Source organism: Saimiri boliviensis, chromosome 2 (assembly GCF_048565385.1).
Source record: "Saimiri boliviensis isolate mSaiBol1 chromosome 2, mSaiBol1.pri, whole genome shotgun sequence".
NCBI classification, from domain to species: Eukaryota; Metazoa; Chordata; class Mammalia; order Primates; family Cebidae; genus Saimiri; species Saimiri boliviensis.
Genome location: NC_133450.1, coordinates 49,892,548 through 49,920,425, shown reverse-complemented (window position 1 = coordinate 49,920,425; position 27,878 = coordinate 49,892,548).

Here is a 27,878-nt window from a genome sequence, read left to right as displayed (position 1 = left end):
GCCAAGTGTGTACCTATGCAACAATCTTGCATGTTCATCACATGTACCCCAAAACCTAAAATGCAATAAATAAATAAATAAATAAATAAATAAAGATAGTCTATGGTGTGGTTGATCTATCAACCACATATTAAAAGCTATTTTACATGTATAGATTATTTTTAAGGATGAAAAGTGTCTGCAGAAGGATGATACCAATGAGAATTAACTTTATTCTCATGGCAAATTCTCAAAAGTTCTTGATTTTGAAGCACCAAATCTATCTGACAGCTAGCATGAAGGGTGGGGCTGAGCAAAAGAGGCTTGGTGGGTAATTCGCCTCAGGAGTTTGAAACCAGATCCCCCTCACCTTTCTGAGATTGTGTCTTCCCCACCAAGGAATAATAGATCAGGTTAACCAATTAGAGAGTTTGAACAAGAGAGATATGGGCCTAGGTACACCAGGCAAAATTGCAAGCCAGCACGTGGCCATGCTGAAAATGAGGGAATTTATAAAATTCTGCATTGGGAGCGAAGAGAACCTACCGTGTGATCCCAGGCTACTGATAGCAAGACAAATCGCAAGAATAAGAACAGAGGCTTTGACTCTAAGAAAAAATAACCAATCCAAAAGAAAAGGCATATAAATACTAACATTTTTTGGTTTCCCCAATGAGAAAGTCTACCTGTCTCCCAGTCATCCTATATTGCAGCCACGTAATGACAAGGCTCAGCCACACACACAATTTCCGAAAAGATTTTTAGTGTCTCACACTTAAAAGCTGTCAGCCTGTATCAAAATATCTCATGTGCCCTATAAATATACACACCTGTTATGTAACCACAAAAATTAAAAATAAAATATATTTTTTTAAAAGGCAGAAACTGTCAGCTTAGGATCATTACATATTCAAGGAAAACCTCTAATAGAAAAGACAGACTAAAACCAACAAAAAGCAAAAGAAACTTTAAGGAAGAAATAAACTTCAAAAATAGCAATTATTGACATTAGAAAGATCATAGAACATTGAATCAATAAAATAATATCAAAAGGATATGAAAAAGAAAATATAAGAGCTCAACTAACAAAACAGCTGTTAGCAATTAACACTGTTATAGCAAAAATTTTAAAAATTCAGTGGAAGAGGTGGAAAATAGAATCAAGTTAATCTCCTGGAAAATTGAATAAAAAGTCAAAGAAATGGAAAATAAGAAATACATTGTAAGAAAATCAAATCAGTTTAGGAGATCCAACCTCCCTCTCCTAAAACTTCCACAAAGTGAGATGAGACAAAACAAAGAGAAAAGAGTTTTCAAAGGAGCAATATAAGAAAATGGTTTAGAAGTGAAGAAACAATTTTCACATTAGAAAATAAGCAGACTGAAAAGAAGAGATAATAAAAAAAGATACAGGAAGCACAATGTTGTAAAATTTCAAAGTAGAAAGAATGTACTGAAGATATCAAAAGCTTATGGAGATTACATAAAAGGATGCAGATTTCAGAATAAAATCGCTCTCTGAAGCAGCAAATACGAAAGACTGAAGACATTGAAAAATACCTTCAAAATTCTGAGGCAAAATTACTTCCAACCTAGAATTTGTTATGTAGTCAAAATATGGCATCCAATGGAAAATCAAAATTAAATAATATTTACTCATGTAAGATCTAAAAATATTTATTTTCATGCACTTACCAGTTTTTAAGAAACTACCAGCAGCAGAACTTCAGCATAATCTAAACTAATAAGGAGATTGAAATAATGAGAAAACCCATAGAATCTAGGATAAAGAGGGTCCAAACCAGGTATTAGGCAAAGGGAAACCCATGTTAGATGGTAAGTGAAAATCCTAGGATAACAGTTGTGCAGCAGGCTTAGAAAGCAACAGCCCAACTTGGAGTAGGAGGAGGAGTAAGCTAACAGAGTTCTAGAAAGAAAAAGTAGTAAAAGAACTGGGTGAAAGAATTTAACCTGAGTGAAAGAATACTTTATTATATTGGCTAGTATGTTAGTTAATATAGAGTTGAATATATGTTACACAAGTCAAAAGTATCAAGAAAAATGATAAAGGAAAGAAAGAAATATGTGGCAAACTGACTGTAAGGTAACCCCTGTGATCTTCAACTCCAGCTATTTTATCATTTCATCATTTTGAGTTTGAATGGAGCCTGATACCTGTTCCTCACCAATAGAATACAGCAAAGATGATAAGATGTCTCACACTTCCAGCAGACTTGCTCTCCCTTTCCTTCTGGGTTGGAAGGAGTAATAGGAAAAATAGAAATAGAAACCAAATATAGTAATAGACTACATAAACTTTAGGAAAAACAAAGTTGTACTAGAGCATGTGTAGTCACTGTGTAGCTCAGCAATGAACAGTGTTCACGGTCACAACAATGTAAACTATGAATGTCAACTCTACAAAAATTCCAAACTAGGAATGAGGGGGAAAGTATGTATCTTAAATATGGTGATGGTGACTTGAGTGTACTGATGTGATAAAATGCCACAGATCTGTATACCAAAAGCAAAAAAGCAGATAGACAAGAAGAGTGCATGTAAATACTGATGAAATCTAAATAATGCCTGTGCCTGACTAATAACATTGTATCATACACAGTGTTCTGGTTTTGACTATATACTATGGTTATGTAACATATTATTACTGGGAGAAGCTGGGTGAAGAATACACGAGAACTCTAATTTTTGCAACTCTTGAGAGTCTTAAACTATATTGAAATAAAAAGTTATTTTAAAAAAATTTTTAAGTATATGTTTTGTATAAGAAAAGTTTGTAAGAGGACTAACACATCATCTTCATAGCAGTAGTACTAACAAAAGCAATTTCTGGAATTCCATACACTGTGCCTTTTTCAAGTACTAAAATGCTATTATCTCATACATTCATTAGCAGCTTTATTCACTCTTCTCAGTTTTCTGATCAGTGCTTCCTCTTTCCCTCTTTCCCAGCCTTCCCCCCTACCAATCCTGACACTACCTCAGCCACTCCAGTTCTTTTTGCTGTTAAACTCCTACAACTCTCCTAACCCTTCCCATCTTCCTTTTACTTAAAAGACTGTGCATGGGCATGCTGGGTGAAGCCCTCTGAAGTGAACTAATCTCCCCAGTGGGAAGGAAAGGATTTAGACCACAGGTAACACCAACCCTCCTGGGTTATCTAAAAGAGAAATCGAGACTGCTGCTATTTAGAGCTACTGGAAAAGGCAGTGTACTTTCTCTGAGATGGTGACCTTCAAAGTTCCACTCACGACAGCCCAACATAGTTGGAAGATTCTGAGACTCTCTCCATATCATCATTAATATCAGAAGTAATTCTTAGGATATCTTTGGAAGAGAAAGGGAGGATAGAGCCGACATCTAAGCAAGTCATTGGGAATAAAGAACAAAGAATACATATTTATAAATTTTATATTTAAAATATGTTACTTTCACTGATTTATTTTATAGTCTGCCCACTTTTATCAGTTTTATTTTATCAAACTGTGTTCAGAATGCAAGAAAGGAAATTTTAAGCGACATATATATTGAAATGCCAATATTGTCATTTTGCTTAAGTAGTAAAATTAATACCCAGGACAAAACCAATTGACAATATCTAAAATTTTATAATAAAGAAAGAGGAATAATAACACAGTATTTTGTTTGGAGATAAGTGCCAGAAAGTTTTATAAATTACCTTTATTCTACAGGTTATCGATGGTTTATTTCTATATAATATGGGACCATACCATTCTTTCAATATGTATTGTGAAGTTATGATAATTATAAAAGTGTGACACCGCCCGAGTAGTCAATAAACAAATCTATATAGCACTATAAAAATTCAAATGTTTTTGCAAATGAGGTTTTTAATAAAACAGACTTCTGAAAAGAGAAAGGAAAAAGTTAAATGATCGGCATACCTGGGCAGGTAATTTTATACATAGATAATCTTAGGTCTCATCTGTAAAACTAAGACAAGATGCTCTCAGCATAGATAATAATGTCACAGAAGTATAGGCCACTCGAGCAACAGGGTGAAATAGGACCTTCCAGCACAAATGAGTTGAAAATGTAAGACTATACAATGTTTGCAAATGTGCACAGGAATGTTTATAGCAGCTTTTTCATAACTGCTAAAACTTAGAGGCAATCAATATGACCTTCAGTGGGACAAACGGATAAGTAAATGGTGGTATATCCAAACAACAGATTATCATTCAGCACTAAAAAGAAATGATTTATTAAGCCATGAAAAAACTTAGAGGCACCTTAAGTGTAGATCACTATGAAATTATATGGGATATATATTTCAAGGTTTTGATAGCAGGGAAGATTGGGCATATGTGGGGGAGAGAGGTATATAGGAAATCTCTCTATTTTTCACTCAGTTTGCTATAAACCTACCCTAGAAAAAATCGTCCATATTTTTTAAAGTGCCTGAGTTCAGAATATGTAAGCTTTTATTTGCTAAAAATATAGAAGCACATTTAAATTTGAAAATTAAAGTGAGCTATGATATGGTTTTCCTGTGTCCCCACCCTAAATCTCATCTTGAATTGTAATCCAAAATGTAATCCCCATGTGTTGGGGGAAAGACCTCATGGGAGGTGATTAGATAATGGTGGCGTTTCCCCTATGCTGTTCTCAACATAGTGAGTGAGTTCTCAGGAGATCTGATGGTTTTACAAGGGGCTTTTCTCCTCTTTCCTCTGTACTTCTCTTTCCTGCCACCACATGAAGAAGGATGTGTTTGCTTCCTCTTCTGCAATGATTATAAGTTTCCTAAGGCTTCCCCAGCCATGCGGAGTTATGAGTCAATTAGACCTCTTTCCTTTATAAAATACCTCGTCTTGAAGAAGTTCTTTATAGCAACAGGGAAACAGACTAATACAAGCCATAATACAGAGTAGTTCTGGACTTTTTAGGATAAACCGTTTTTAAAATAACACTATATTTAGAATTCCCTAAATATTAGGCTTTTAATTTATTCTTTGTTATTTTGAATGGAGATAATTGGTTCACTGTATTCTTTGGATTAATTCAATTCCAAAAATTCCATAATAGTAACCTTAAAGAAGTTATATTTGGGATATTATCAGTACTATTATTTATTTAAATCAATTCCTGAAAAGCACAGATCTTAAAGTTCAGCCAACCAGATAACTTAGGAACATCTTAATTAAAAGCCAAAAACTTGGAATCTTGAAAAAACACAGGCACACTTAATACCAGGAAGAAATCTATTTTAACAGTATTTTAGTTGGGACACTTTCAATTTCAAATGACAATATCCCAACTCAAACTAGCCTAAGGAAAATAAAAAGTGAGTCTATAAAGTTCAGTGAGAAGAATAGGCATGGATCTAGATTCTGATTTAGGTCTTTCTCTTCCTCCTTCCCTGAGTTCTTCCTCTTATTGCTTTGTTTCTTGCTCTCTCCTTCTCTCCCCTAATTTGCTCTCCTCATCTTTGTTTATCTGCCTGTTTTATATTATTTTTTTTCCTTTTGATGATTTGATTCTTGCAAGCAGTGAGAGATAAGCATGGCCTGTAGTTGACTTGGGAGGCACAAATCCTGACTCAGACAAACCAGAGGAAGGAGAGAGCATTTATTTCCCAGAGCCTCTACAAGAAATCTCAGTGAAGTTTTCTAATTGATCCAGCTAACAACATGCACCCATCTCTAGGCCAAAATCATTCAGGATCTATCACAGCCTCTTTTAGCAGAGAAAGGAAAACTCCACTAAATGGGGAGGGCAGAGATGGAGAAAAAGGGAGAAAAGAAAAATTGGGGAGATAGTTTAATATATTTAATTTGTTAATTTAATGAATTGATTTAATAGAAAAAGATGCTCTTTTTAAAACAAAACTCCCAGGAGTAAAATTATATTTTATTATAAAATAAAAATAAAACAACATTATATGTTATTAGGAAATTCAGAAAGAAATTATCTGAAATCTGATAATGATTTAGAGACAGAGTACATTAGCTAGTAACACTGAATACTTCAGGAAATACTTTCTTGAAAACTAAATGTGACTAACATTGTTCTTTATGATTAGCCATACTCCCCTGTCAGGTAAAGCTCATAATGTCATAATGTACTGACCTGTTTATTCTTGTTTTTACTATATATTTTATTGCATTTTAGGTTTTGGGGTACATGTGAAGAACATACAAGATTGTTGCATAGGTACACACATGGCAGTGTGGTTTGCTGCCTTCCTCCCCATCACCTACATCACCTACATCTGTTATCCTTCCCCAACTCCCCACTTCCCCGCTGTCCCACCCCTAGATCTCCTCCACAGACCCCAGTATGTGATGCTCCCCTCCCTGTGTCCATGTGTTCTCATTGTTCAACACCCACCTATGAGTGAGAACACGCAGTGTTTGATTTTCTGTTCTTGTGTCAGTTTGCTGAGAATGATGGTTTCCAGGTTCATCCATGACCTGTTTATTCTTATTAAGAATTTTTTATTTTGAGGCTATAATCAGTCTCTAGAGCTTTGACTGACTGGTTTATATGACAAGTAACCATGGGTTACTTTTCAGAGTATTAACAGTGTGTTTAAAATGTTCTTTATGTAACAAAATCTTTATTAAAAAAATTCTGAGTTGAAACCTAAAGGGAAATATTAAATAGATACCATCTATTCCATGAATAATTTGGGTTTTTAAAAACTTTTTCTCCACAATTAGATGTCTCAGAGATGTGGGAGTTTGCTCAAATTAATCCACATTTTTTTTTTTTTTTTTTTTTTTTTTTTTTTGAGACGGAGTTTCGCTCTTGTTACCCAGGCTGGAGTGCAATGGCGCGATCTCGGCTCACCGCAACCTCCGCCTCCTGGGTTCAGGCAATTCTCCTGCCTCAGCCTCCTGGGTAGCTGGGATTACAGGCACGCGCCACCATGCCCAGCTAATTTTTTGTATTTTTAGTAAAGACGGGGTTTCACCATGTTGACCAGGTTGGTCTCGATCTCTCGACCTTGTGATCCACCCGCCTCGGCCTCCCAAAGTGCTGGGATTACAGGCTTGAGCCACCGCGCCCGGCCAAATTAATCCACATTTTTAATCTTGTGTTGACAATTCAAAATTCAACACTGTGTAAATATTTAGGTTTTAACAAAACCCTCAACATTCTTAGAGTAGCCATTTTAGAAATGTGTTTCCTGAAATCTTTTATTCCATAGAAATATTGATTGCAACAGGCTTCTTCTGATTCTGTTGCTCTGTTAAATTAGGTCCCACTCTACATGACAAGATAAGTTCTAAGGTAAAATTAACCCTAAATTCAATGATTTCCTAAAGATTTGAAGAGCGGTGCTGTTTATAAATGTCTCCCAAATCCTACTTTATGACCCAGGAAAGCGAACATGTAGATCTTGTCCTCAGTTCCAGTTTCCTCTTCTACCTCAGTCAAAGTGTCAAGTCAGCTGGCTCTGCAGCATCTCGGGCTCCAACTATGCCACTTCTAGTCCATCTCACAAATACCCACCAGTCCCTCTACCTCAATCCTGTTTATCTGTGAGACATTAACTATTGACTTATTTACACTTAATTTGGTTTGATAAATAGTTTGGTGATGCATGGAGACATGAGATTTTGAAAAGCTACTACTCTTCACTGTGTACAGAGTCTTAAATTGGCTGTAAATCACAATGAAATAAGAAGTAATACCAACTGAAAACAACTAGGTAGCACATATCGAGAGACTGAATTGACATATATCTTGGCCATTCATAAACTGAATTGAATTCAATAGCTCTTGGGTTTGGGATTGTAAATAATGTCTGAAGCAGGATTTTTCCAATATGGGAGAATTTTATATATATTTAATATGAGCCCTTTACCTTGCTCTCTTAAACCTTCAGAAGTTTAATTCATTTCTGGACACCGGATTGCAAATGCTAAATGAATTCTGTGCTCATCTGCCCCCTGTACACTGTCTTTGGTTACCAGGAAGAAATTCCTAGATTCTAGCCTGTATCTGCATTTCTATATTTTGACTTGCTCTCCCTTTTAATCTAATTTCAACCCAAATATTTTCCTTATATCTGTTTTTACCTACTTTCATTCAGTACATGTGGGCCTCTGGGTTTTATTCCTAGATATATTTGTCCTCTGGTGGCGTCTTGCTCAAAATATTAAAATATGTTTGCATTTTTTCAGTATGCAACAACTAATGGCAATAGGAAGAACAAAAGGAGGAGGGCATCTTTCCATAAAACAGTCTTTGTAGAGAGCCTACAAACTATATAAACACAGCTAGATAATCAAGAGTTGGTTTGATTACCAATAAAAAAGTTGGTAAGGTTTGGCTGTGTCCCAACCCAAATCTCTCCTTGAATTCCCACATGTGGGAGGAACCTAGTGGGAAGTTGTTGAATCATGGAGGCAGGTCTTTCTCATCATGTTCTTGCGACAGTGAATAAGTCTAATGATATCTGATGGTTTTAAAAATGGCAGTTTTACTGTATAAGCTTTCTCTCTCTCTATGCCTGCTGCCATCCACATAAGATTTGACTTGCTCCTCCTTGCATTCTGCCATAATTGTGATGCCTCCCCAGCCATGTGGAAGTGTTAAGTCCAATAAACCTCTTTCTTTTGTAAATTGTCCAGTCTTGGGTATGTCTTTATCAGCAGCATGAAAATGGATTAATACAGTAAATTGGTACCAGTAACGTGGGGCATTGCTGAAAAGATACCCGAAAATGTGGAAGTGACTTTGGAACTGGATAACAAGCAGAGGTTGGAACAGTTTGGAGGGCTCAGAAGCAGACAGCAAAATGTGGGAAAGTTTGGAACTTCCTAGAGACTTCTTGAATGGCTTTGACAAAAATGCTGAGAGTAGTTATATGAACAATACGGTCCAGGCTGAGCTGGTCTGAGATGGAGATGAGGAACTTCTTGGGAACTGGGGCAAAGGTGACTCTTGTTATGTTACAGCAAAAAGATTTGTGGCAATTTGCTCCTGCCCTAGAGATCTGTGGAAATTTGAACTTCAGAGAGATGATTTAGGGTATCTGGAGGAAGAAATTTCTGAGCAGCAAAGCATCCAACAGGTGACGTGGGTGCTGTTAAAGGCATTCAGTTTTATAAGGGAAGCTGAGCATAAAAGTTTGAAAAATTTGTAACCTGACAATGCAATAGAAAAGAAAATCTCATTTTCTGAGAATGAATTTAATACAGGTGCAGAAATTTGCACAAGTAACGGGCCACTGAATGTTAATCCCAAAGACAATGGGGAAAATGTCACCAGGGCATGTCAGAGGTCTTCATGGCAACCCCTCCAGTCAGATGCCCAGAGGCTTAGAAGGAAAAAGTGGGACCCGGACCCTGGGCCAGGCCTAGGGTCCCCATGTTGCATGAGGTATAGTGACTTGTTGTCCTGCATCCCAGTGACTCCAGCTGTGACTAAAAGAGGTCAAGGCACAGCTCAGGCTATGGCTTCAGAGGGTGCAAGCCCCAAGCTTCAGCAGCTTCCAAGGTCCCTTTGTTTTGCCCAATTTCTCCCATTTGGAATGGCTGTATTTACCCAATGCCTGTCCCCATTGTATCTGGAAGTAACTAAATTTCTTGATTTCACAGGCTCATAGGCAGAAGGTACTTGCCTTGTCTCAGATCAGACTTTGGACTCTGGACTTTTGAGTTAATGCTGAAATGAATTAAGACTTTGGGACACTTTTGTGAAGCTATGATTGGTTTTGAAATATGAGGACATGAGAATTGGGAGGGACCAAGGGTGGAATGATATGGTTTGGCTCTTTCCCCACCGAAATCTTACCTTGAATTCCTACACTTTGTAGGAGGGACCTAGGGGGAAGTAGTTGAATCAGGGGGGCAGGTCTTTCCCATGCTGTCCTCACGATAGTGAATAAGTCTCACGATATTTGATGGTTTTAAAACTGTGAGTTTTACTGCACAAGTTCTCTCTCTTTCTTTGCTTGCTGACATCCAGGTAAGACATGACTTACTCCTCCTTGCCTTCCACCACAATTGTGAGGCCTCCCCAGCCATATGGAACTGTAAGTCCAATAAACCTCTTTCTTTTGTAAATTGCACAGTCTTGGGTAAGTCTTTATCAACAGTGTGAAAATGGACTAATACAGGGGCTGAGTAATTACACTGAATTATTCAGTTTGTTGATTATCTAAGACATTCTCATTGTTTTATTGTTTCTCATATCTACATTTTTATCATTTCAGTAAATGAAAAATTAAAATTTCTAATATCTGACCTGAGACTTAGAATTTTTGAATTTCAGTGATTTGTGCACCATTGCCGATCAAGATTCAATGCTCCTTGAAGAAATATTCAAAATGTAGATAATTTCAAAATAATTAAATATTTTATCATCCAAACCTAAGACCTTCAGGGCTATAAGAGGAAAACATTTATTGTCAATTATTTTTTTCAAGTGAACTAGGTGTCCCATTTATTGATGCTGTTAAACTAAAATATTTTTTAAACTAGTTTTCTTCTTGATAATTTGCACAATACATTATCTAGCCACTCAACGTTATCCATTATATATGTTATTGTTTCTGGATGTTGATATATGAAATATCTGCTTCAAACACTATTTAAAATTCAATGAAAAAATCCAAAAAAATGCATCCTTTGTCATTTAGCATTTCACTGATATAACAGGAATACACAGCGTTTCAATAAAAATAAGGATATCATTTATACTTATATTTAATCTTATATCTTAAATCTATTCTTGTATCTTGAATCAGTTCTTTCTTATAGTTAAAGCTATTTAAGTATGGTTGCTTTGTTAGGCAGGATTTTTTCCAGGCTTCCTTTTTCAGTTGCTTTCCAAAGGTGCAAAAATAATCCTGTCACAACAGAGAAGAAGAGCTTATAAAGATGCTTTAAAAACCTTATCACCAGGAAACAGTGCACAGTGTATTGTATAATATAGTGTCTTAAAATACTTCTGCTTACCTCCTCATTGATGCTGCTACAATATTTACATAACACTGCTAACTAATTCTTCATTATGTAGGTTATTTATCCTTTCTCTTGGAGACTGTCTTCCCAGCACACTTAATATTATCGAATTGAGTCATTGTTTTTATTTCTACCTACTGTTTAGCTGCAGTGAATCTTTTCTCAGTTCTGGGACTGCATTGGTGGGTCAGGATTCATGTTTACTACTCCTTGGGGTAAGAAATGAAGAGTAGGAGGAGAATTGTGGCAGGACAGAGTCTGGCTAGCCATCAATGCAAGTTGTTTATGTCTTCAAGATGGGTTATTTCAGAACTAGAAAAAAATAAAAAAGGAAAAAATAAAATAAGGGAGCTGTTTTGGTTCAGAGGAATGGATGTCCTGGGAGCAAAAAGTAAAAGTGGAAACTAATATTTTAGAAAATACTTCAGCAGAAAGACATTTTTAATGCAAGATAGCTCACAGGCTAGGGAAAATTATTTGATACATTAAGTATTTTCAAGATTTTCTGTGTTGAGTACATTTTTAAACCCTAGGCTAAATGTTTTTGTTAACATTTTACATTAAAGAATTGATTGAAATAAGGAAAAAAAACCTAACTTTCTGTATGACTGAGGAGCACTTCAAGGAGAACAAACAAGTAGCACAATTAACCTAGTTTCAATCTGAAGGTCAATCCAGATGGACAGGGGCTTTGAGTTCCCTCTTTAACACTTCGACACTGTTAAGACAGATTTTCCATTTATCTTCTTGCACGGGTCTACCATTATAGCACAGACCCTCAGGCTGAGATCACCTAACTTCTAACAAAGTTGTCTGCCCCACTGCACAAATAAGTCACCTCATCAAACAACAACGAATACTGTCGTGACTCATACCCACACCCCAATCTCCTGGAGTTTAAACATACTGCTTCTCAAATACGTTCCTCTTCCAGCAGCTAGGGAAATGAAACCTAGAGGTCACTTCCAAGCTATATTTTTCCATATGATATCTACCAATTGTGCAAGAAATCCCAAAGGAAAACATTTACAGTTATAGAGTTCATGAACTGCCTTACATTTGCTAGAAAGAAAATAAAAAATCCTAGGTAACTTTTTTTTTGGGGGGGGGGGGGGTGTTTTTCTCACCTGAAACAGAAAGCAACTAAAATTTTAGAGGTTCTATAAACCTGGTAGATTTTTCTTTATGTACTAAACTTGGCTGTGTATATATAAAGTAGCCATACACCTTTTTTCTCACCAAGTAAAACAATAAAATTAGGAGTCATTCTGTCAAATAAATGCAGTGATCCTTCCAAAGCTAAACTACTCTAGTATTTCCTGAGTAAATTAGACCTATTAATGTATCTAAATAGCTAAAAGAGTTATGTACTAAGTTAAGCTTTGAATATATCTTGAAGTATAAAACTCTGCCTCCTTTCTTATAAAAGTAATAAACACATATTTATTGACTAACAAGTAGAAAGCTGACACTAAACCATGGGCTTTTGCAAAGCTGACTCTCCATGACACTATTAGTTGAATTTTATCATCCCCTTATACTGAAGAGAAAAACAGCCTCTCAAAGAGCAGATGGCTTCCCAAGGTCACTCAATCCATAAATGAGCTCAGATTCACTCCTAACTCCAGCCCCAGTGTTATTTCCACTACTTGATGCTATGACTCTTCATTTGAAAATTTAATCATAAAGAATACTGCATCATTAATCTACAAACATGTTTTCATTCTACCCTGTAAAACTTGCTGAGTACAAAATGCTGTCCTCTGTTAAACTGCATAACCTTGGACAGAGCTAGGGTAGGGTTTGATCTATTGAAAAAGATCTGATTAAAAACCTAAATCAAAATGTAGAACTAAGAATATGAAAAGCAAAAGCACATTTTCAAGCTCAAGGTAAATTATGTTTTCAGCAAGAATGTTTTTAGATGATTTATAATGGGTATTTTTCAAATTACTTATTACAATAAAAATACTTGATTATTTGTACTAACTGTATATAAGCATATTTTAAACTATTTGAAAGGATGAACATGATTTAAAACTCTTAATACTAATTTCTGCCTGATGTAGAGGACTTATAACAGATGCATTAAGTACATTTAATGAACTTAAAGATGAAACTTATGAGTTCTTTCTTTAATGCTAAAATTTAACGCTCATACAACACTAGTTTAAAAATACATTAATGAGATATTTAAAAATCTAAGTAGGCTTAAAGTATTTGTCATTTTATTTTTTGTCCATATCTATGAGTATGTTGTCTCATATAAAATCGTATTTCTATAGATGAGAAGTCATTTTTATGATCCTGAAAATAGCATTATACATAATACTAAGCGTATTAAGTAGGTGTTATATAATAATGTTGACTTAGTTCCACAATTTCTATGTAATACGTTAGTTTAATTCTGGAACATAGACTGGCGTGGCATTCGTGCTATTTGGCAATAGCATAACTGAATTTCTACTATTCTGATAAAAGTGAAATTAAGGACAACTAATCCCCTGCAGGTGCAGCTATCTGATGTAAAGCTTTATAATTTATGTGATTTAAATGATAATATAAATAAATAAAATAAATTTCATTCTTTCTATTTTGTCGGCATTTTCTCTGTGTTCAGAAACTTGCCATTGTTTACAAAGAAAGATGAAGATAAGATAAAGGGGGCCAAAGGGCAAATTACTTACAGATTTACAAAGAAAACACAGGGCTAGTCATATCTTTTATCAATCGCTTTAATCAGCAGGGAGATTATTTAATTATTTCCCCCTGTTATTTTTCTCATTCTCATAACTCAAGTATTGGTTACCTGAGCTTATCCAAGTTTCAGTCTTCTGAACACATTCGTTTTTCACTTATTTTTAGGTTCAAAATCCTCTTCAGCATTTTTCTATGCAAGTAACGTGGTTCAGATAGAGTCTGTACTCTTTCTATAATCCCCCAAAATAGCTTCTGTGTGTATAAATTGCTTCATATATATTTTAATATGCTTACCAATACATGAGCTCATTTGATGCTCCAAGTTCAGAAAAGTATTTAGAAATTTTATTTAACTTACACAAGTGACATTCTTTTAACCACAGTACTCACTCTAGGATTCTCACCTTCCAATGGGGAAGAGGAACCCTGGTAGAAACATATGTACAGATATATAGAGAAAAATAAATGAGAAGACTAAACTCGTGGGAACTGTGGGAGAACAAAAAGAAACAAATGTGCAAATGGCTTAGAATTAAGAAACATCTCTAAGGTTAAAACCTGACTTCTGGAAAAAAAGAAATTCTGCAGTAATTTGAAGGCTGCCCTACTCTCATGGATAAATTATCCAAATTATCTAAGCCTTAACTTCTTATCTAAATAATGGAAATAATAGTTGATATATCTAAGTCCTCTTCAGTGTGTCTACATTATTCTTAGTCTCCCTAACACTGCTGAACAACATGGAATTCTATATAGTTTGTCAATCTAATTCCTATCACATAAATAATGTTTCTACACCATTTGGAACTTCCTAGTTCTACTCCATTGGTTAATGAACCAAATGCAGTTCTATGTTATAACTATAATCAAAATCCACATTATTGAGAAAATTACAAAAACATGGAAAAAGTCACAACTTTATTTTAAGATAGCAAAAGAAATCTGAGGTTATTTCCGTAGAGAATATGATTTTTTCTTCTTCCTAAATTAAGAACAACCAGGATAGAAACATTCAGCAATAAACTTTTTATATTGAAATAAAGATTTTGATGATAAAGATGTCTTTATCTTTCTACCCTCCCTTTCCTCCCTCTCAATTTTTTCACAAGAGCACAGAAGCACAGAGTTGAACTGATCATAATTTACATTTCAGGGTGCAGTGGTACATACCTATAATCCTAGCTATTTGGGAGGCTGAGGCAGATCACCTGAGCCCAAGAGTTACAGGCTGCAGGAAGCCACAATCTATACCACTATACTCCAACCTAGATGACAGAGCAAGACCTCATTTCTAAAAATAAATAACTACATAAAAATTTTTTAAATTCACATTTCATAGACACAACCATCATTGGGTCATGAAAGGGACAAAAGGTATTTGAATTAATCTATAAAAGATAACATGTACAAAAAAGAGAAGAGTATAACCAACAACAAATATTTAAAAGTGACTAAGAAATATAAGATTACTTTTAAAAGACCAATAATCATAATTCAGTGAGCCTTACCCAAAATGCTAAACACAGGGAAAATAGAATTTCGAAGTTGTGATCAGAGAAAAAGACCAGGTTGCTTCAGAGTAACATTTTTCATAACATATGGCAAAGAAAAAGCCATGCTACTTAACTATTACTTTATTTTTATCTTCACTGTCAAGAGTAGCAGAAATAATGCTGGTAAAAGAAAATTGTGAAATTGTAAGAAAGTAAATCTTTCCCTAGATTACTTTATATTTTTTGTTCCTGATGAACTATACTCAGGATACAAAAGGAAGTTTCAAATAAAATTTCTGTGCCATTGAACTATTTCTTGAGAAATTGTAAATAATAATAAAGATAACCAAAATATTGGAGAAGAAAAAAAGTTATCATAATTTTTTTTCAAATTAAAAGTCAAAGAATTCTATAATACATTGGAGAATTTGAACATTTTTCAGAAGAGTTTTATAAATATTTGAAATGTGGTTTATGACCAATTGGAAAAAAGTGATCAACAGGAATTAACATGGGTTCATTAAATGCAAAAAATTATTTATTTCTTTGTGGGGCGACTTCACTCATTTTTACATCTGGTGATTCCTAGACATATATCTCAATTTATGTATATCATCATTTATACTCTTAAGTGATATACTCATGGCCAGAAAACAAATGGCGAAATCCTATTATAAAGTGCAAGTGGTTTTAATGGTTGTGCTAAAAATATATTCTACGTTACAATTTGGAAGAACATTTCTAGTGGAACAAAATTTTGTCCTGTGCAATGTTCTGAATGAAATTTATCTAGAAAAAATATTGTACAAGACTTGCTTAACCAGAAGAAACAGAATGGTAAGTGGTAACTATGAGAGTGTAGCCCAAACACCATATCTAGGGAGTATAATTTACCAAAAGATCTGGTTGTTATGCTAAAATTATCTGTGTGTTCGTGCTGAGGCCACAGTTCCTGAGGGTTGCTCCCAGTCAATGACTGAGCCTTGCAGAGATACTGAGGTAAGCCTGTTCCTCGGAGATGTGGGACTCCATTGACAAGTGACTTTGGCTCAAGGGCTTTCCAATGGTCTTGCTAAAATTTCCTTCTAATCCTGTCTAGGCAGGCGTGGATCGCCAATCAGATCTGAGGTAAAACTGACTCTGTTTGCCACTGAGGGCAGGCTAAATAACTGGCTCACAGATTTTGTTTGGCTATGAAGAAAATCAGGGTTGGAGTTTCAGATTCTGGGCTTGAGAGTTTGATGTAATTCCTAGCTCTGCTCAGTGGGAAATGAAAATAATAATATAAAGTGTAACTTCCTTAGAATTGAAGGGAGTCAATAGACCCAAATAGGAAAGACAAAACTAGGAAATTGATGGAAATTTCAAAATGTTTGAAGTAATGTTAATCTAAAAGTAGTTTATGTTTCTCCAAAGAACAACAGTTTGTAAGCATAATAGAGCAGAAACAATGTAGAAATGTGAAATAGTTAAGTACTTCTTTCAAGAAAACACAGGGACCTGGACACAGTAGCTCATGCCTGTAACCCCAACAATCTGGGAGGCCAAGACAGAGGACAGCTTAAGCCCAGGAATTTAAGACCAGCCTGGAAGACACTGCCTCTACAAGACAAAAATAAAATAAAATAAAATAAAATAAAATAAAATAAAATAAAATAAAATGCTAGGTGTGGTGGCATGTACCTTTAGTCAGAGCCACTTGGGAGGCTGAGGCAGGAGGATCATGTAAGCCCAGGAGGTAGAGGCTGCAAGACTATGGTTGTAGCATTGTACTCCAGCTGGGGTGACAGAGTAAGATCCTGTCTCTATAAAAATAAATAAATAAATAAAATTTAAAACAAGAAAACACAGGAATGTCCAAACACAAACATACCACTGAATTCAAGAAACAACCCTACCTTTCTTTATTAGGAAATCTCCTTAAGGTTCCCTTCCATTTCCCTCCTGCTCTGAGCTTAGAGAAGTATGTCTCCTTCTAGCCCTGGTTGCTCTTTTGGTGTAGGTATGGTGGCCCACGACCTGGACTGTAGAGGTATTTATCTTCTTTTTTTTTTAAGATCCATGTCATTTATTTTTGTTCTCTTCAGATGCCTAGCATGTAGAAGGTGCTTGATAAATATTTTTTGGTGGGACGAATCTAAGGAAAGTGAAACTGTCTAAAAACTTCCCTCTGAATTTCTTTTTTTGTTTTGTTTTGTTTATTGTATTTGGGCTCTGAGGTACATGTGCACGTCCTGCATCCTGCAGGATTGTTGCATAGGTATATACAAGCCATGGTGGTTTGCTGTTTTCATCCCCCCTGGCAGCCCCCCACCACCGTTGCCTAAATCAGGCATTTCTCTCAGTGTTATCCCTTCCCCCTCCTCCCTGCCACCACCTGTTGACCCCACCCCCCCCACCTAGTCTTGTGAGTGTTGTTCCCTTCCCTGTGCCCAGGTGTTCTCATTGTTCATCACTATCTTCTTATGTTTTAAATCAACTTTATAGAGTTTGATTTTTTCTAATTATATCTTCAGGAGAAACTAAAAGATGTTTCATTTTCTCATGCACAGTTGTCCCTAGTAGGCCTGAACTGCCAGCTCTCCAGATACAGATGGATAGTCCTGAATGCAGTTGAGGTTCTAAGGCTGTGAGCCAGAAAACATAGTAAAAGAGATATTCAGACAACTGCTTAGCAGCATTTGAAGATGAAACACTGGAACTCAGAAAAAACTGTGTTTATGGATGGAGATTTATTAAGAATCATCTGCATTAAAATAATAACTGCAGAATCAAAAGAGACACACTTAATGAGGAAAGTAGTGTAGGAGATTTATCAAAGAACCAAGATTGAGTCTTAGAAAATTTCTATGTGGACTGGGTTTGAAAATCCAACATGGGCCTTTATAAAGCTCAGCTCTTAATTCTTTCCCCAGGTCTCTGCTAGCTCTCACAGATCAGCCTTCTCCACATCATTCCACCTCTTGGGGTTCTGTTCTCAATTTCTCCTTCTTCTTCTTTTTTTTTGAAACAGGAGCTTGCTCTGTTGCCCAGGCTGGAGTGCAGTAGTGTGATAATAGCTCACTGCAACCTCTAAATCCTGTGCTCAAGCAATCCTTCCACATCCACCTCCCCAGTAGAAGGGACTACAGGAATGTACCACCATGCCTCACTTTTATTCTCATTTACCTTACTTATTTTAAAAATAAGCATATGGGCTCTTTATTTTTTTTTTCAGGCTTTCACTGATGTCCACTATGGTAAATCACATAAATACACACAACTATACATCTGCACGAATGCACACAAGGTACATCAAAATAAATAAAAAGAACAAGAAGCTCTAGCCATTAAGCGTAGTTTTTGAAAAAATCGCTAATTCAACAGATAGTCTAAATGGATGCCTTACTAGGCTTCATTTAGCCCTAAGCTTTCATTTTTCCTGGAGATAAGAGCCCACCACATCTTCCTTCTTGCCTTTCTCATTTTCTTAACCTTTCTATAGCGGATACCATTTAAGAAGTCCTCTTATCAGCCAGCATAGTATTTTTTGAACTCTTTGTACGTGATCCACATTAAGAAACACATTATATATCATTTCCCAGTAAATGCACAGCTTAATGTGAGTGTATGAGTTTGAAATAATTCCTATTATTGCTGCAGCAAATTATATTATTTTCTATTCTACTTCTTCATTTTGTCTTTTGCTTTGGGTCAGTACAATATGTTGTATCTTACAAACAAAAAAATTTATTTCTCAAAGTACTGGAGGCTAAGGAGTCCAAGATCAATGGCCAGCAGGTTCTGTGTCTAGTGAGAGTCTGCTTTCTGGTTTATAGATGGCAGTGTCCTTCTTGTTGTGTCCTCATATGGTGCAAGGAGCAAGGCAGCTCTCTGCAGCCTCTCCTGTAAGAACACTAACCCCACTCATGACAACTGTAGGCTTACTAGCTAATCACTTACCAAAGGTGTCACCTTAGTGATTGGGTTTCCACAAATGAATTTGATGGGGGGACACAAACATACACACCATAGCATTATCCCATCTAAAATCCAAACTTCTGCAACAAGCACTTCTTATTCCTCTTCAATACTTGTTTTTCCTTAGTAGTTCTCACTATCTAATTCTATATATTTAAGATATCTCTTATTTATTATCTTCTGTCTCTTCATTGTAATATACATGCTAAGAGGGCAGGTATAAAGTACAAGAATTTTTTTTTTTTTTTTTTTTTTTTTTACCGGAGCGGGGAATATTACAAGCAGAACAATAGCAAAGCAAACATTTTTCACATCCTCTTATTATCCCAGAACTGTGGGCTAGGCCAGGTAAGGCTGAACTGCATGGTCTAAAGTAGGCATGAGGCAGAGAAGACTCCTATTCCTGAAATGTTCCGTATCTTTATAGGGAAAAGGAGAGAAAATAATTTTATATGTATGTAAACAAGGGAAATTTCTGTTCAAGAAATTAGACTTCTAACTTTCTCTTAAAAACTGTGAGGAGTAATTGAAGATTTTAAGAAGGTAAAAGACATGAGCAGACTTGCCTTTTACAAAGCATGCTTTATTATACTGTGTAGAAGTTGCTCAGAACAGCTAATAGTAGCAGCTTCTCTTGTCACTTTCTCTACCTTCTGAGAAATTGACTATGGCCCTCTCTAGCTGAAGGAATCTGACTGGTCAAGACCCCAATACATCTTAGGTAGTTCAGGAGAACACTTGACTTCATTGGCTGTAAAGAATATGGGCTTGAGTGATGTCCTATACAGCCATTATATTCAAGGCAGGGAAAGCAAGGATAATAATATGATTTTTTTTCACTTTATTCCCATTTCTTTAATTATATTAGACAAATAAAGAAAAACTCCTTTTCACCTTGTAACTCTAAATGTTTGTTAGCTGATATGATTTGCTTTGCTTTTTATAATATTGTAATAATATATTATTTGTTTCTACAAGAAATCTAAAATATTTAAGCATAGTAGAAACTTGTTCTTTTCTTATATAAATTGAGAATTTTATTAAAATATTGGAATTCTAGAATCTTTTCATTTCTAGATAAGCACTATTCAATAGAGATAGAATGTGAAACACAAATACATATATAATTTAAAATTTTCTTGCAGTACATTAAGAAAAATAAACAGATGAAATTAATACATGTCATGCACAATAATACATATAAAATATTACCATTTCAACATGTAATCAATATAAACATTAAATTAGAGATTTTGCATTTTTTATTATAAGTCTTCAAAATCTAGTATATATTTTTCACTTATAGCACGTCTCATTTTAGAATAGCCACACCTCATGTGCTCAAAAGTCTCACATGGTTGGTGGTTACCATATTGGGTAACATAATTCTAGACAGTTATAGAGAGAAAAACACTGAAAAAACAGGAGCAGAGAATGAGTGTTTACTGAGTACTGTACCTACTTCCAGCCAGACTGCACTAGCAATTTTGTACTGATTAAAAATTTAATCCTCACAAAAACATGTGAGGTAGTCCTTAATATTCTCATATTTCAGATTTTAAAAGTTGCTGCTTAGAGGATTAAGAAACTTGTCAAAGTCATCCAGCTAAGTCTATCAGGTCCCAAGGTATCTTTTTGTACCCCTCTTTCCTTCTTCAAATCAGGTGTCTTTACTACGTTTGTCATTATTAATAAGCTTAAACTATAATAAATATTACAAAATGCCTAAATTATTAACTAGGAAATTATTAAATAGGGAAAAGGTAAATAGGTATATTTTCTTTACTGTTTCTAAAAAATGCACATACTATCATTCTATTACTAAAAATGTAATTTTGGATACATGGGTTTATAAATTTTACATAAATCATAAATGCAGGATCTCCAAAATGGTATCTGAAGCTAGTGCTTGTCAGTTTCTGTCACTTATCAAATCAGTCTCTTTACAAACTGTTAATGTCTTGGTCTTGGTTGTGAAGGGCATGTAAATATGACATTGTCAGGGTCTGACATGACTGAAGAAAATATGTTTGTTCTGATTTGCTATGCATGAACAGTATTAATCCCACAACATGTAGGCCTATATTTACAAGCCATTGCAAATTGATGCTCTGCATATTTTGGTCACAGCTAATTCTGACATGGTTGAACGTGAAATTGGCCATGTAGTATTAGGAAGATAAAAAAGAAATAATTGCATGTATTTTGTTATTTAAATTTGATATATACTACTGATTATCGAACTTTTTATTCTGATAACCTGCTACTAAGAGCAAAGCAGTGTTTGAAGGTTCATGAAAGGTTTTATGCACTATCTGATTGAAAAACAAGAAAATAATCTCCTTAAACACTAGGAAAAAAGTATAAAATTCCAGATACCATTGTGAAATAATAGATTATAGGAAAGAAGCTCTTTTTGCTTTAGAGAGTGATATGATTCTACAGTAAAATGGAAACACAATGCAGGTGAAGATAATTTCTTAAAAATACTTACCGAATAAGCAAAATGTTCAAAAGATTTATTATCTACATTTTTCGCAAAACTGAAATGCAACATGTCAAATTATATAGGAAATCAAAATAAATAAGCCAAAAAGGAAGACTTTTGTTTTTGATAGTTTAGCACATTTCTAACTAATTAAAAAAACATATACTTTTCCTGATAATGTAAAGTTAACTTTTTCTTGAAAAAAACTGATTTTCTTTACTTTGATTTCTTTTAAAATTTTTAAAATTTTGGTTATTTAAATATTTGTAATGTATTTAGGCAAACTTATCTGTAAACAGCATAGTTCATTGATAAGAATTCAGGATTCAGTTTGAAGACGTGGACGTGAGATGGTTTGAGGTTGTTTACTGGTTTTTGTTTTAAATATGAGGTCATATTCATCATAACTAAATGTTCATTTTGAATAAAATCTGTAATTTTTCAAGTTAAATCTTAAACTGAACTCAAGGAAGAGATGAAAATGTTAACTTCAGTATGACCACATTTTCTAAGTTTAAATTTAAAATATTTACTTAATAGAAAGTAATTAAATGAGACTGTTTCTACAAATTTTAAATTATCTGTGGTATGCATATCATAGTAGCCTCAACATCAACCTTTAATTAATTTCTTTATTTAATTTGGTTTACCTTTAGAAGAAGGTCTGAATTCATATAGAAAAATAGTTTCTAAATGTAATAATTTTGAATGGCATGCCTTGCAATCTCATGACACACTTTAATTTAACTGATCCACAAGCATGAAAGAGGATTTAGAGAAAACTGTTATTTCAAAGTTGAATTCTTACAAGTTATAATATAATAGTTGTTAAAGGAATAAGGTTTGAAGGCTGAATGACCTGCAACTAGAGCTCTGCCTCCGCCATTTAATTGCTATTTGACCTTTACTTCTTTAAACCATTTACTTGAGATGTAAGTTAAGAATACTAATTAGATCTACCTTATAGGATACTAAGTGAGATAATATTTACAAATACCACTTGCACATGAATTAGTTTAGAGTATGACACATAATTATAGCTGTGTTCATTCTGAAAGAACATGGATAAATGGATTAAAACTTAAATATTTATAATGAAATATTCATTTGTGTTATATTTTAAAATTTGGAGAACTTAGGCTGATTTTTATTGATTTTTTTCCTCAAATATTTAAAACAAATTTATTTTTCTGTTTGTGTCAAGTGATTTGCAAAGTAATAGGTTCCCTTATGTCACATATTATATAAAAATAAACAAATAGGGAGCTCTAAACTATTTTTTTTCTAGTCCAGTTGAATTGTAAAGATTTCACGTGTCAGTCTGTAAACTAATTGTCATATAACTTGTATGCACATTCTTCTCTTAGCTTTATTTTCAGACAATGTACTAATTGTATTTTCTTAGCTGCCTGCTAATCTAATTTAATTGTTACAATATAATAGAATGTCATTTAATAAGTGCATTTTCAGCATCAGATTCAAATTGTGTTTGCATAAATTTTCAATAACATTAAGCTGTTTCATTTATTCTGAAAGAATTTGAAAGCCTATTTTTATGCTCATTTTGTTTTGTTTCATGATGTAATAACTTAGCAGAGACTATAAAATTCTTTTCAAAATTTCACTGCATAAACATTTCAAGGATTTGAGTAACTTTTATTGTCATAAAAATGATCCCAACAAAAATAACTAGTCTTTAACTTTCTTGTCTTTAAATTTCTAGTGATTTTGTAGAATTTCTGGCAAAATTTTTTATTCTATGTTTTTATTAGTGTGGATAACATCAACTGAATAACCTTACTAACATAATACAACACCTTATATCATCTTAAACCGGATCAATCTTATCACAAGATTCTTTCCAAATTTTTCATATTTTGCCAATAATTTTAGTTTTCAGACTAATTTTAAACATTTGAAAAAATAGTAGTTTAAATATTAAGGTTATGCACGAAAATAAAGCCTACAATAACACTATCATAAAAAACATAGAAGCATCCAAAATTTAAAAGAAGTGCTTAAACTATTTTATGTTATGTGTATTGGTCAGGATTTTCCAGAGAGCAGAACTAATAGAATGTATGTATGTAGACAGAGAAAGAGGTTTATTAGAAAGAATTGGCCCAGGCGATTATGGAGACTGACAAGTACCCAAATCTGCAAGGCGAGTCACCAAATTAGAGAACCAGGACAGCTGATGGTATAGTTCCAGTTTGAAATCTGGCGGATTTGAGACCTAGGAAGAGCTGTTGTTTCAGTTTAAGGCAGACCTTCAACTGATTGACCCAGGCCCACCTACAAAAGGGAAGACAATCTGTTTTACTCATTCTATAAATTTAAATGTTAATCCCACCTTAAAACACCCTCACAGACACATCAGAATAGTGTTTGATTAAATATAGGAGCATCCTGTGGCTTAGTCAAGTTGTCACATAAAATTAACCATCATACCATGTTATTATACACAGAATTTGTTATAACATGACTTACCAATCCTTAACAAAATCTTACTCTATGCTATCATCCTGCACCTCTAGATATGCCTGAACTTGTCTAGAATTAAATTAATTGCAAAACTGTACACAATGCTATGATAGCATTCTCCCTTTCTCAGCTTACACTTCTTGTATGCAACAGTCTGAATATTTTTGGTTACAGTGCATCATTAAAGTAAAGTACAATGACTTAATAAGAAGTTGTACATATATATGTTGAGATGACAGAACAAGATTTTTTTGATATGTACAAAAAATGAGTTAACCTACCAAATATTTAACTGAATATCTCTAATCTTTTAAATTCAGCATATAACATCCTTCATATTTTATGTTTCTCCATTTTATAGTTTTTTTATTTGTTTTTACTACACTTTTACAGAAACTGAGTCATCTTTGTACTAATCCCTAGCGGCCACTTTTTGCTCACATTTATGGGTCAAAGATCATTACTTGAGACGGTACCCCTTGGAAAATCAACTTCCCAAAATTTTATTTAAAATATCTACAAAATCATCTTAAAATGAATAATTTTCCATACAATAATGAGAAACAAAGAATTGATTCTGGGAGGAATTTATGCAATTTTCAATTGACAATTTGGGATTAAGAATCAATGCCTGTTTGGGTTGCTCTCATTTTTACCTATTTCTCGTGTTCATTCCAGTAGTTGAGTTTCTGAGTGTGTTTGGTAAAATTACTGTGTCAATTCAACTGTCATATGGGAGCCCTCCCTTCCCATTAACTTTTTGGCTCTATACCCTATGCTGGCAAGGAAACTGCCTCAGGAAGTGTACATTTTGCAATTTCTAATGTCCTTTAAAAGTGCATCAACAGAAGGAAATTTGTTTGTTTGTTTATTTGTTTGTTTCAGGTCCTTCCAGAAGAAGACTGTAAATAATATTCTTGTCTGCCCACTGCATTTTTGGCCTTTGACTTCTATCTGCAATCTGAGTGAAAGTTAATAAGATCTCTAACCTAGAAGATCTCATTGCATTTTACTTAGAAACAAATCCTTTTGACATCTAAACCCAGTACAAGGATTAATTTGCAGATACTTTGCATGAATAGATATGCAAAAGTTTATATGTATGTACCTGCAAACACATTTTCCTGGGTAGGAAGTTTGTGCATTTCATCTGAGTTTTGAGAATGTTCTTCATCCCAAATAAATTGAAGCCACTGACCCATTAGGGGGTTCCATGTTTTATCAGTTGCCTTCTGTATTAGGGTTCTTCAGGAGATATATAAATTGTATACAAATATAGACAAATGCTTTCCTATTGGTTCTGATTTTCTAGAGAACCCTGACATATACATCATACACACAGATATATATATATATGTACGTGTGTGTGTGTGTGTGTGTGTTTGTGTATCTATATATACACACACATATATGTGGGTATATATACATATATACAGACACACACACATATATACACACACATATATGTATATACATACACAGAGTGAGAGACTTTATGCAATTGGCTCATGTGATTATAGGGCTAGCAAATCTAAAATTCACAGGGCAGGACAGGCTGATAGGCTGGAAATTCCAGCAAAAGTTGATATTGCAATCTTGCATCCAAAGGCAATCTGGAGGTGCAATTCCTTTTTCTTCAGGAACCTTTCATCTTTTTTCTTAAGGCCTTCAACTAATGGGATAAGGCCCACTCACATTATGGATGGTAAATTGCTTTAGTCAGTCAATTTATTTAAATAATAATCACATTAAGAAAATGTCTTCATAGTAACTCTTAGACTGGCGTTTGACCAAAACACTGGATCCATAGCCTAGTCAAGTTAACAAAATTAAATATCACACTTTCTATACACAATGACACCCTTTGGGCACTCTTTTTGATACTAGAGAGGCCTGAATCACAATGTGCATACAATAAATATTAGCTTTGTATTTATAATTCAATCTGTTCATCAGCATCAGATCAGAGCACTGCCACCTACCAGACCTAAGTCCAAAGTAGAATGGATTGCAATTTCTAACTGTCCAAGTGCTTGTCTGAATCTCTTTATCTCCACCCAAGAAGGATATGATATATGCTGTAAAACCGGTTTCCCAACATTTATAGTTAACATGAATAAGGAGAGTCAAGCTAAAAGATGAGACAGGAAAAACAAAAACAAGAGTAACAACAACAACAAAAGTCTCATGCCTATAATGAAAAAGAGCAGTAGAAAGAGAAAACAAGAATCTAGAATTTACAAGTAGATCTTTGCCTCTCAAGTTACTTATTGATTTGCTTGCCAAAATGGGACAACATTATAAAATCTTACAGATCCAGTTTTCCAAAAATGTATACTACCTAATTTTAAACTGGCTAATCACTGCTGTTTAACAATGTTTAATCTATTGTTCACTCTTTAGGAAAATAATTCTTAGAGTCAGAATGGAGGTTAGGCAGTAGGGAGATTATAGTTGGAGTCATTTTTCCTTAAGATGAAAATATGTTGTCTTCAGAGGGCCTGTCCCTGAGCCCAGGAAAAAATACCTGCTGGGATAACTGTTACAGATACTGGTCCTTTATACTCCTCAGAAATGATGTGCTGACAAAAACTTCTCCCATAGAAGAAGAGAACAATTGTATATAGTTGGGAAGGACCTCAAAGTTTATGATGCTCCAATCTCATTATTTAACAGATAAAATTATGAAAATCTAAGTCGACTAGTGCCTTGCCATAGTCACTCCGCTGTAAGAGCTGTTTCTAACCTTATCCATGTTTTTCCAGCTTCCCCTGGTTGTTCTTTACCTTTCTCTGCCTCCTGAAAGATCATCTTTAAGCCTATTTCATCTTCCAAATTAAGTTCACTATCTTCTTTCTAACTTCAATTTAGCTCTTTCTTAATCTCATTTTAAAAATATCTTCTCCTTCAGGAGAAAGCACATCATTTTCCCTGTCAAAACTAATTCCAATGCATGATCATTGTCTTTTCTTCTCTTTCCAGCTAGGACCTGGGTCTTCAAAATGAGACCTAAGGACACTGGTATCCAAAGCACCTTTTGTTCATGTAAAGTTCTCTTTCCTGGTTTCCATCCTAATATTACTGAATCAGAATTACTGGAATGGGGGCTAGAATCTGTATTTTTACCCAAATCCTTGTAATAATTAGGCTTTTCAAATTCTGAGAAACACTGCTCTTGAAAAATTCCATCAATAATTGCCTCTTTTGCTAACAGATCCAGAAACTTCTTAATTAGTTCTGTTACTTGACTCACATTTCTTCAATATAGTCTATAAATTTTATTCCAATGTCAGTTATAACCACCTAAATGAGTACTAAAATGGCTTTTTCCTAGTCCATATTCTTAGCCTCTCCTCAGCATGATGAAATAGTTATATCATATAGCATTGAACACCTGAAATTTCAGTTATGCACACTTGACCAAAAAGAAAAAAAAAAAGTAATCAGGCAATTTATGTGCTAGTCTAATCATTAAACTTCAGCTCCAAAATGAATATGAGCTGGGAGACCTGAATCCACCATCAGCTCAGTAGGTCTCTCATATGTGAGCTACTTACTCATTGAATATGAGTGCAGTTTGGAACATGTTGTCTTTCACATTCAACATGGTCCCTATATAAAATTCAACTATGCACTGCAGGACTCAAAAGAAAGGGAGAAGGGAAGGTAAGGAGGGAGGAAAGAAGAGAAAAAAGGAGGAGGAAATAAAGATCTATTTGAATTTGAAGATGGAGAAAGAAAACTTGCATGGAATTTTTATTTTAAAAAACAGCTGTGTGTCAGTATGAAATCTGACACCTCTCTGATGAATTT